Here is a 12,535-nt window from a genome sequence, read left to right as displayed (position 1 = left end):
AAACTGATCTCTGCTTAGATTTGATTACAAGCATGAATCTCAGGTTAGGTTTATTGAAGTTCACTGGATATGAGCCGAGTATTGAATGAAATGACCACTCAGATTTCCAGCATTACCAAGTTAGTCATCCTAGGCTCTAGGGTTGAGGATCTATGGCTGCAGAAAGGAAGGTAATGAACCTGAGTGGTTTTAATCAGAAACTAGTCTAGCCTAAGATCTGGAAAAGTGATGCTTTCTGTTCTTTGGTTATATGAAGAACAGAACAGTGTCAGAATGAAAAAAGGTTTACTAGTAGAACTGCTTGAAAGTGGAGACCTGTATGATTTTCCTCTGCTTTTCCACAGGTTTTGGATATGTGTTCAAGTCTTTGTTAGCATACACTGAAAATTGGAGGGGAATTCTGATTTGTTTTGCTTTGTGGGCATTGTTATGTTGGCATTTCTTTGGCTGCTATCCACTTGCCAAATTTGGAATTTATATCAACATTTGCATTTTTTACTCTTGTTTTAAGTCATATTGCTTTTAAACGCAGGCTTGCTTCAAGACTAGGGCTTGAGATCTCATGTGTATTCCAACCCCTTTTTTTTTTGTAATCTGATTGAGTGAATTTGACTTCTTGTTTTCTCTGATTGCAAGAAGAAAAATGGAATATATTATCATTTTAACAAACTTTTCCTAGCTACATATACCTAGCAGAGAGAGGCCCAGAAAGGACCATATGGGTTTTGTTCCATCAGGATTAGGTACACCAGGAGTGCACACGTAGGAGGCAGTCTTCCAGGCATGCTTTATGCAGTGTCTCACCCTTTTTACAGGTACGTCTCAATTCTTTTCTTAACATCTGTCTCTATGTTGACATCTATGCCTCTAGCAACTGAATAAACAAATTGACTCAACAGTATCCCCCCTACAGAGATCAGCGTGGATCCCACCTCTTCATTGCACCCTGCTGCATTACATGCTATTATCATCAACAAAAGGGATGCTAACTGTCTCAGGGTAAGGTGCTTCCTTTTTATCTATAGCTGTTGCTCCAAGCCTCTTCCAGGTCACATTGCTGAAGCTCCTCCTGTGTCCCCAGCAGCCTGTAAGAGGGTGCATAGGGGCAGTGACATTCCTGTCAGGGAAACAGGAAAACATGGCTAATGTCTTTCCCACATGCTGCCACAAAGTCTACCCACAGTCCTACAGAATATGCTGTGCATGTGCTGAGCAGCTACACAACAGTTGAACAAGCACTGCAACTGATGGCCTTCAGAAAGCACTGCTAACTTCTGGAAGACAGACTGTGGGTGATCTAGTGTAGTCAGAAGAAAACACAGCCGGATTTTACTGAAATCCTTCTACACGTACAACCTCAGAAGACTGTGGGGGGAATGTACAAAACCCAGTGTCTGCTGCACATGGATAGAGCTTGTCACCTTTCATGTAGGTTGCAACAGAAGGGTTTTCATTTGCTGCTCACATTTTGGCAACACAAGAGCTCTCTGCACATCCTGCAGTGGTGCAGATTTCATGGGGGTCAGCTGAACTCAGTTGAGCTGTTCACACATCTGATGTCAAACCATTCTAGACTTGGCCTTTTAGGAAACTGCTGTCTACTTCATGGAGATCTACTTCATCAACATGGGCTGCTTCTGCTTTTTCTGACTGAGCTGTGCAGAGCATCTGTTGCAGTCCAGCATGGTCATTTGTCTGGAATGCCACCTATTTATGCTTTTAGATCACTAGATGGCACTCAGCTCAACCTCTACAGCCAACCTCACCAGGACAAGGACTCTAAGGCATCTCTATAAAATCTTTAAGACTGGTTTTGATGTGAAGGATACTGGATGTTTCTGCTCCGGACTTCACCTGGACCTCCACCAACAAACCAATACTCAGATTGCACTTGCTGTCCTTCCCATCTTTAGTATAACAACACCTTCCCTTCACCCCAGAGCTGTATGTGCTGAAGCTGTGAGTATCATCTGGCTCCATCCACCTTCTGGTTTCCATTTGAGCAGAAATCCATTCTGGTCATTCCAAACATCCAACCTGCCTTTTCCTGAACTGTAGGAATGGCTCCAGCAAGCTGCAGGTACACTGTGTTCGCATCTCCAGAACACAGCAGCTCTCTTTAGGCTTACTTTGTCATTTCATAACACAGCTACCCACAAGTCAGGAGACTTGCTGGAAAGTAAGAATGGGCAGGCAAAGAGTTCAGCTCACCTTCTGCTCACCTGTGTTGCCCTTGCTGGATGGCTGAGCAGGCAGCCCTAGCATGCTGTATTCACTCATCACTATGTCATGCTTTATCCAGCTCCCGGAGGCAATAACACATTGGGAAAACACACCCTGTGGTTTGTGGGCTATGACTAACTGCTCTTAAAGAACAGTCCTGCTTTTCCTCTGCCCAGCCACATTCCATCCCCACTGTCTGTCTGGTGTGCTAGCACCATATTCTCCACACCTGCATCCCCATTTCTGTGTACACAGGATCAAGAAAGCACTCCAGTGCCATACCTGAGCTTCCCCTCCGCATTCCCCTCCCACCCCCTCCGCAGAGTTGTGCTGCTGCTTCCCACCAGCAGAAGGTAAACTGCAGCACTGGTGTATAGTGGTGTAAAGGGCATGGCAGGACAGAAGACATGGACCTAAAGCCTCCCCTGATGACCACAGCAGTCTGCAAGCAGCCTAATTGTCTCCAGTACTTGAGGTCTTTGCCTCCTGGAAATAATCAATAAAGAAGCATCCCATGCAGGGTAAAACCTCTGACCATATAGTGACCTCTGTTTTAGTTTCCATCATCTGTGAGGACAACAGCACTGCTCTGGAAAGTAGTTTGCCAAAGGTTGTGTCCTGCAGAACAGAGTTCGTCCTCTGGGACCACCACCAGCCAGCCAGTCCTTTATCCTCAGCTAGCATCCCTTTGCTGTGCAGCCTGAGAGTCCTGGTAACCTTGAGGCTTTTCATCCATGCTCACAAAGCCAGGGTTGGCTGTCATTCATGCAATGTAAATTCATGGAAATTCAGATTTCTTTCTTTGATTCCTGTTTTCTCTGGGGCTGCTCCATGCATATAGGCTTGCTTTAGCAAAGATATAAAAAGGTGTAGATCTCCCAGCTTCTTTCAGAGCCCTTTCTGTCTTTTCTTTCTTTATAATGCTTTTCTGGCATTTCTGCACTACCTAGCTATTACTTTTGCAGAACTCATCTCCCTTCAACTCTAAATTGTTTCACCTATTCTTATGGCTCCCTTTCTCAAGTAATTGCGTTTGGCTTTTCTAATTAATCTCCCTGAAATACTGAGATGCTAGTAAAATCAGAGGGAGAAAGGATTTTGTGGTACCCATAAATCGCTTGAAAGCTAGCAACCTTGCTAAAGCAGATTTAAGAGATGTTAGGTACAAGCTTGCTCTATGTGCAAACCTTGACTCAGCACATATGCAAACAGGCTCCAAAAATAGATTGCACTTTCCCAATTCACATGTGATGCACGTGCCGTAGCTCTGCACTGTGCTATCCAAAAATAGCATTCCCACATGATTGGTTGGTCTAAATCTGTGTTTAGCTGCACGCTTTTTCAGCACAGGCATCAAAGCACTGGGCTACACAGCCTTATCATAGAGGGATTTTTCTCATGGGCACCTCCCCCTCTATTCACAAAAATCAGGGTTATGTCCCCTCCCCTGTGCAATTGCTTCACATCCCTGTAGCAACTGCACAAATACCTCACGTGTAGAACTGGCATGAGGTATCAGCTGAAATGTATTTTTAGCTTGTTTCCATGTTCTTCAGCAGCTGGAAGCAAAGAGGTAACCCGTTACCTAGAAGCTAACCAATTCCCCTGAAACACCAGCAAGGGCTCTGCAGAGCAGTAACCCAGAAACTGCAGTCTGACATGCAGAGGTTGTTTGCACACAGATCTGAACAAAGAGCTGGGTTAGAAACTGAATGAAAGGCTTTTCTTCTGTACTTCAGGGGAGCAAGTGAGTTTCTGTGTTATGTGCAGACATCTGACAAAGACAGACTGGGAACCAGGGCTGAACAGGCAAAGCACTGGTCTGGTTAGAGGGATAATTTCTTTTTGGAATAAGAATTTTTTTTTTGTGGAATAAAATAGGGAGCTGGGGAGCAACAGTTAGGCCACTGCCTTAAGGATGACCCTAAATCCATGTCCCAGTGCTAGCATGTTTGCATGGTCTAGTGTGCAACTCCAGGGCATTACAAATCAAAGGGATGCCTCACAGGTTTCCAGTCACAATTCAAATGTATCTCTGATAGACACCCACTGTACTGCAGGCACAAGAATAGTACATAGGAAGAGCCTGTACCTTGTGTACACCACAAATGTGCTTTTAGGAGTCCTGGTGCTAAAGCAAAAATGGCACAACCACATCACAAAAGCATGTAAAGTTACTATGCTTGTTTGAAGACAGGCTGAGAAAGTTGGGGCTGTTCAGCCTGGAGAAGAGAAGGCTGCGTGGAGACCTCATAGCAGCCTTCCAGTACCTGAAAGGGGCTTATAAGGATGCTGGAGAGGGACTCTTCATTAGGGACTGTAGCAACAGGACAAGGGGTAATGGGTTCAAACATAAACAGGAGAGATTTAAGTTATATGCAAGGAAGAAGTTCTTTACTGTGAGGGTGGTGAGGCACTGGATGGGTTGCCCAAAGAAGTTGTGAATGCTCCAACCCTGGCAGTGTTCAAGGACAGGTTGGACAGAGCCTCGGGCGACATGGTCTACGGTGAGGTATCCCTGCCCATGTCAGGGGGGGTGGAATTGGATGATCTTAAGGTCCTTTCCAACCCTGACTATTCTATGATTCTGTGATTTGAATACACCCCAATATGTACAAGATTAACCCCATCTTGTCAAGCTTTGTGTCAGAGCAGGTGTTACCCTTCTTCCTGCAACTACCAAAAGCAACTGCCTCACCTGCTATCTATTGATAGGTCAGCAGAAACATGATAAACATCCATAGCTGGTTTAAGACCCAGCAGGTACTCCTAGATGATCCAATAATGCACAGATCCCATATCAGTGGTCATTAATTGTGCAGCCACAGCCTGAGGTGAAAAGGACAGAGGTGATATGTGTCGTATCACTTAGCATATATGGTCTTCAAATGCCACAGTAAGAAGGATAGATATTGATACTATTACAGCAAAGTATACTTGATCATCTAAACTTGCCTCCCATTGGGCAGATAACACTGATATGTCCTTCAAGTCTGAGGAAAGGAATTTAACTCACAGGAAATACAGTAGCTTAAAACAGCCTGGGCCAACCTCATTTGAGGCCAGCACTGCAAGGTGCCAAGTACTTACTGACAGCATAGCACACCTCCCTTTGCCTTATCTAAATAAGCTACTACTACCACTACTTCGCTTATCAAGTGCCACTTTACACTTATTGAACTCAAACAGCTTTACTCCTAAATACACTGGCATACAAATGTGCTGGCGTGACTCAGAGCTGGTATCACTGGTGGGTTTTTTTTCTCATGTATCAGGAATGTTTAAAGATAAAAATTAATGCAGCTATTCTGGGGGTAGAGAAAGAAGTTAAGGAACTGGCAGCTCAGATCCCATTAACTGTGGGTGTCTTTGCCGACTCATCACAGGCTGTGACCAAGGGTCATTCATCTTTTCTCCAGCACATGGTGGACATGATTAACTCTTACAGACACTTAAGAGGAACCTTCTCAAGGGTTTACAGTTTTGTCTCTGTTCAGCCATCTTCACTGCAACACCAACATCTAACACAATGTTGTTTTCCAGGAAAATAGTGAATTATTCCTATCCCTTCTGTCCCAACCCATTGATTGCCATCAGACTTTGAGCTTCCTATAAGCCAGGACTTCAGAAAAACAGTGTTACAAACTGCTGATACCTAGTTTGCAGTGGAACAGTGCAACAGCAACATGGGACTGCTGACTGGGCATGGATCATGAAGGGTATCTAAAAGGATATGCCCAAGATGGAGGCCCTGCACCATTTCAGCCGTATTCTGCTTTGAACAAAGCAGGTTCATCTATTCATGAAACACCTCCGCTGTTCAGCAGTGCAGACTGAGCCAACAGCCCTGCTGAGCTGGCACAGACTGTGGGGTGAAGCAGCACAAAAGAGTTGGTGTGTGACAGACAGGCTGTCTCCTCCACTCCTTGGTCACTACATAGTGCTGGGATGTCAGCCTGCAGATGTGGGTGGGTGTGTGAGCATGCTCTTGATTGCCAGTCCTGCTGAGGAAAGACAGCCTGGTATATGCATAGCTCTGAATAAATTCCCAGGTAACCTCACAGCCATCTGCCATGGCAGTTGCACCTTCAAAACCATCCAACCAGCTCAGCAGCCAAGAGCATGAACCAGCATTGGTGGCTTCTCAGAGTTTGGGGTATGGTGCCAAAATAACTTGAAGTCAAGCACTTCTACTGAGGGCTTTCAAGTGATGGTCCTTTGCCTGGTGGGGTAAGAAGAAGGATGTAAGGAATCTGCAATGAAATGCAAACCTGGGCAAAACTCCTCCGGTTTGGTTACAAACACAAGTCTCTGGTTAGGTTCACAAAAGTTCACAGGTCTCCTGGTAAACTTGAGATGGGACTTTGAGAACAGAAACTGAATGCTAGGCAGCTTAGAGCCATCAAGCAATGCAGTGGAGTAAAGTTATGAGTGAGAAGGCAACAAATAAAGGGACATTTTCAAAGAAGAGGAGGTGACTCTCCACGTGGGAAAGCTGAGCTGTGAGACTCCTTGCTGCAGCACGTAGTGGATAGTAATTGTTTACAAGCGTTCAGCAGGCAGCGGGACAAATTCATGGAAAATAAATCCCTTTGAGGTTTATAATGGAAATGAATACCACCAGCTTGTGAAGCTCCTGGATGTTTCATCATTCAGGGAAAGGACTGAGAGCAAGGACTGTGAAAATAACAGAGCCATTCCTTGCCCAGAACCCATAGCGCATACCAGGATTCAAATGTGCAGAAGTATTTATGAGCTCAAATTCTACTGAAACAAGGCACTTCAGGTTTCTAAATGCCCTTGCAATTTTGAGGAAGGGTGGCTTACCATGTCTTCCCATGACATTCACACAAGAAGCTGATTGAGGAGGTGCTCTGCACATGTCTGTGGCCTATAGACTTGGTTCTCAAAGGCACAGATGAGCTATTACAGCTCAAGGAACCATTGCACATAGGTTGAAGAGCAGGAATTGTTCTCTTGGGCAGTGTTGTCTTCAGGAGGCAGTGTAGAAGAGACACTGGGTTAAGCATCAATGAAAGAGCTTCAATACATTGTCTGTCGTATTTGTGAAGGTATCAGAACATGATATGGGCAAATACTGTGTTAAGCTGCTGTGAGGTAGCTTATGAAGCCAACACAGCTCACTGGAAAATCTGAGACTGTCTTCCCTTGCAGACAAATGTTCCCCCACATCAACTAGTTTGACTGACATCAGTGGAGCAGTGCCAGCTTACACCAGAAGTACATCTGCTCCCACATCTTTACGTAACTGTTCCTGACTTTTTCCTTTTCTTTTTTTTTTTATTTTTCTCCCCACAGGTGAAAAGAAGCTGTGATTTTGCTGGATTTATTTGAGAAATGACACTGAAATTGATGCTATCACAATGATTACTACTAAATATTTGCTACTGTTCATATTTTAACTCCTTTAAATTCTTCCTTATATTGCTTTCAGAGCTGGGCTGTTTAACTCATTCCCAATATAAAAGGCAAGAAAAATAGCTTTATGAAAACATTAAGTGTGCTGCAAGACTTGGACCAAACCTGATTTACAGTCACTCTAGATGATCTAATAATGCACAGATCAGGTTCATGCAGCAATGAGCAATCTGACGGTCAGACCAATGCTGTTTCAGAAAAGGGGAAAGTCATGAGGCAAGCAAAAGGCTGCTCTGTGCAAATAAAACACTTCACAGTGGGGATGTATTTGCAAAAGCATTTTTCATATTCAACAGTAATGTTTTTCTGCTTTAAAACATTACCTATTGCAAATGATCGGCTCATTTACTGTAGGCACTGTGTTGACACCACCCTAGAGAAAATAACAATGGTTTGGCAGCCAGCATAGCCTTTTAAAAATAGACTGTGAAACCCCTGAGAAAACGTCAAGCTCTAAAAATAGGAATGGAGATGAGGGAGGGGGAAATGAAAAAAAAAAAAAGAAAAAGAAGAAAAAAACCCACTTTTTTCTTGATGGTAAAGCTCAGGGTCAGCTACAAAACCTGGGTTCCTTCAAGGACACATTGAATCCACTGCAGTGCTACTATAAAAGGTTCCTCTCTGATTCCCTCCTGCCCTGCACTGGTCCCTCAATGAGGGGAGAAGGGAGAAAAAGTCAGGAATTTAACAGATTTCAGCAGGTGCAATCTGGGGATTCCCTCCTTTGCTGTGCTCACCAAGCATCTCAGAGTGGCGTGAATCTATCTTTGCTTCTCCCATGGTCCTCTCCCTCCGCACACACCTCAGTCCCTGCTAATGCTTCTTCACACAAAAAGGATTTTATGAGCACATCCTTGCTGCACTGGCACAGAGACAGACCTCAGGAGGCTGAGAAAATCGTTGTAATAACCCAAATAATTTTAAGCAAGCGTCCCAGATTCTTGATTGTTCGTGATGCAGGAAGCTGGACATCCCGTTTTCAGTTGGCATGCCAAGCATTAGGAAAAGGCATGAGGCTTCTGCAGGATTTTAGACCCCCCTGTGGACCCACAGCAATAGTAATTTTTAGTATCATTCTGTTATATTTGTGAAATAAAACTGGAGCCCTCCGGTGGCCAAAACTGCACCAGTAACCTTGCTGGAGGCTAGCTGTAGATGATTTCCAGGTTAGCTGACCTACTTTACTTTGGCACAGCAAAGAGTATGGAAAAGTCTTGACAGCTCAAGTCGGTGGGATGTACTGGGGCAGGGAGCAGGAAGTACAGACAGATGTGTGGACTTCAGACTCACATGGGTTAAAATCCTGGCACATCTGTCAAATCTGAGATTCACCCAGAGATTACGCCTGGCCAAATTTCTTTTGATGCAAAGGGTTAACAAATGTACAGGGGGGTTAGGGTTGAGCCACTTGCTTAACAATGTTACTGCTTGCTCATGCTTATAGTACATGGTATTTGCAATGTACAAGGGGATAGATCAGGACGCTTGCTTAACAATATCATTGCTCACTCATGATTATGCTAAGACAAGATATAAGGACATAGTTATTGTCAAGAAGTAGGGACTGTGTCTTGATTCCCGTCCTTTGGATACCTCCGTGTATGCTAGAACTAGATATAAGGACATAGCTATTGTTAAGAAGTAGGGACCATGACCTGATTCCAGTCCTTTGGACACCTAGGCTGGCTGAAATTGGCCCTGCGCTTTGGACAAAGACCAAGCCTCCAGGGGCCATACGTAACGACCAGAGGTGAAAAGTTCAGGCTCGAGGAAGACTCATTTACTTCATCTTGAGACCCTCGCTCACGACCATTAGGAGGCACTGCTCAGGCACAGAGGATTTCTTAGCTCATTATAATAAGCAGCGGGAATAGGACATGAATATGTATAGGCGTGCTGTGCAACCTCATGCATATGTATAACTTTAGAGGATAAATGTAAAGGGGAAACAATGCTGAGGTGCGCATGCTTTTGGAGGAGTTATCCCCCATGCGCCTCAGCGCTGAATAAAAAGCATACCTACTTTACAACTTTAACGAGTTGTGGAGTCTATCCGCGCATCACATTCTTGTTACTAATTGAGAAGACACCAGTGGAAAAGGTGAGCCATTTAAAATGGCCATGGTCACTTGTTAGGGATAATCTGGTCCATCTTTCAAGAGATTTGCAGAGAGAACAAAACCTAGCCTGACTTCTTGTTAAGACTGCAACAGAAAGGCAAGCTGGTACGGGGGAGGTTGTACACCCCCAGAAAAGACACTTTGTCACCTTTTCTGAGAATAGTTATGAGTCTTCAGGGAGCTACCTTCCTCTACAAAAGCTACAAAATTCAGCCAAATTAGGTTTTTCCTGTGCTTGTGGCAGCCGCTTTACAAACAACTGCTCACTGTAGATCTTTTTTTACTTGAGCACTTACTAAATGTACTTGTCTTTTCTCCAACACAGTGTGATATTTACCAAGGAGTGGACTCCACAAAATTTGGGCCTCATGTGTGTGCCACTCTGGGTCACAGGGTCTCCTAATGGTGGCTCCTGAAGTTGTGTGTCATGGTTTAAGCAGAACCCAGGACAGTGTGACAGCCATTTGTTTATGGGATAGCCTTGTTTCTGTGACCAGGTGCTGTCTGATGCAAAAGAAAGGTTTTCTTCCCTATGGTCTCCTTCCTTGAACTTTGATTACCCTAGTTTTATTTTTTTTCCCCAGATCCATAAGAAAATCAAGTTACCTCTGGAGACATGGAAGTTAAGTGACATGCAGCCTCACAACTTCCTGTGATTGCTGCTGCGCTCCTCACAGTGTGGGGTCTCTGAGCAGCAGATCCAGGCATCTCTGGGGTTCTCCAGCTAAAGGATGTCATGGCAGTGTCCTCCCTCACAGGCTGCTAGCCTGCAGGCCTACATAAACCTCAACCATGCTCCAGCTCTTACTGCTCCTGGGAGAAATACTACAGAGGAACAGGAAGCTTCACCAAGCCTGGAGCAAACTCTCCCAAGGGAAAAACCCGTTCTTCATCTTCATCTGTACTACCCAGCCCTGCAGAGGACAGGATGACTTCACCTCCTGGGCACATTTGAGAGCCATTTACTTGTGTCTCTTCTTGAGGCTTATTGCTTCCAACGTAACTTCATTTCAACAAAAATATCCTAAACTCTTGAAGCTGAAAAACATTTAAACAATTCACCAGTCACTTGTTTCACCTTGCAGCAGTCACCCTTCTCCAGAGGCCCACAGGCACAATTGGTTCCACACAAAGCTCCAGCCCACCCTTTCCCTGCCCACTAATAGGCGCCAAGAGCTCCATTCTACAGAACTTCTGGCCAAAAGGATGATATTCCCAGCAAGCGCAGTGGACTGGCACTATTGGGCACCAGAGGTTAACCTTTCAGCCCACGTTAAGGCCTTGTCCTATGGATTTTCAAAATCAAGCTTACTGCATAGATGCAAAAACCAAACATAAGACACATGAGCTGAATTATTTCTGAGAAACCCCACTATACTTAAATATTGTATGTAACCGAGGGGAAAACAATGGAAGATAATGGAAAAACCTATACAGTTTTGCTGAGTTAGGAAGCCTGGTATGGCTCTTTGCAAGTGAAATCCCAAACCATAAGAAGGTGGTAAGAAGACTCATCTATCCATTCTTTGCTTCTCCTCTGCCACAGATGACCTTGGTCAAGATGAAGAAATGATCTTTGCCTTTGCCACAAGCAATGAGCAGAATGAAAGGGGAACCTGCACTTGGAAGAATTGAGGGAAGCATTTGGGACAGTTTTTAAGACAAAAGGAGATGAATCAGGTGGGGAAGAAGAGGGAAAGATGGAAGAAATTTTGAATATTGCAAACACATAGCTGGAGAAACTTCCTGGTGTGAAAAAAGCACCACAAATGGCTAGGATAGAAAATGTTCAGATGTATTATATCCTGCTTTGAGATCAAAAAGGCAGTGAGGATAAATGAACATAATTTAACCAAGAAAGCAATTAGAGTGTCTTCAAAGACCTTAAAACAAACTGTCTCACTACAAACTGGAGTCATTCCTATTCTATAAGGTATTGTTCTGCAAACTGGAGTTATTTCTATTCTATAAGGTACTATTTACTACAGTCTAAAACAATCAATCACTGTTTCAAAAAGAACAGCTTGTTCACCATACATAGAGCCAAAGTCAATCCAGTTTAATGACTTGCAGTACATGAGCTCTAGAGACTTCTGGCCACATTATTCAACACTGATATACAGCCCTTGGAAGAGCAGAAACAAGTCCTTATGCAAGCAGCATACAGATGATGTTCAGGTGGGCAGGTACAACAGATAAGCAATCACTCAGGAAATAACATCCGAAAAGCAACACCTGCCTGGCCTTGGCTGTGGAGGAAAGCCATCCCAGTGTACAGCTTTCCAAGCATGAACTCCTCTAGCTGCATCTGTGGCCAGCACCTGTGAAAGAAGTTACCTCTAGTCTCTAGAGGAAATTGTTTAGAAACCTTTTTCCTGGTGCATATCCCATTCATGCCACTGCAGTCTTTAAAGGGAAGGCAAGGACTGAAAAGACAGCTCTAGAATGAATCCTGGGCATAAGTCCCACAAGTGTTGGATGAGACCACTGGTGAGTAACTTGATGGAGACAAAGCTCTGCCATGGGTCTTAAGAGGACATGTTCCATGTGCCCTTAAAAAATATTATTTGGTTAGTAGCAAAGAACTTTGCATTGCTCTAATTAACAGCTTTTGTCAGCTTAACTATCTCTAAAAGATGGTTCAGACAATGACAAGATAACAACCTGTGATGCAGTCTTCTTGGTAGAACCGAGACACTACACAGGGCATGTTACTAGAGGTCAGAGAGGAATCGGTTTCCTGCACCGACCGA

The sequence above is a fragment of the Neopsephotus bourkii genome, unplaced genomic scaffold (assembly GCF_033783945.1).
Source record: "Neopsephotus bourkii isolate Nb327-2 ecotype Australia unplaced genomic scaffold, CSIRO-AGI_Nbou_v1 NB_107, whole genome shotgun sequence".
Classification (NCBI taxonomy): Eukaryota; Metazoa; Chordata; class Aves; order Psittaciformes; family Psittacidae; genus Neopsephotus; species Neopsephotus bourkii.
Note: the sequence above shows the minus strand (reverse complement) of the source record.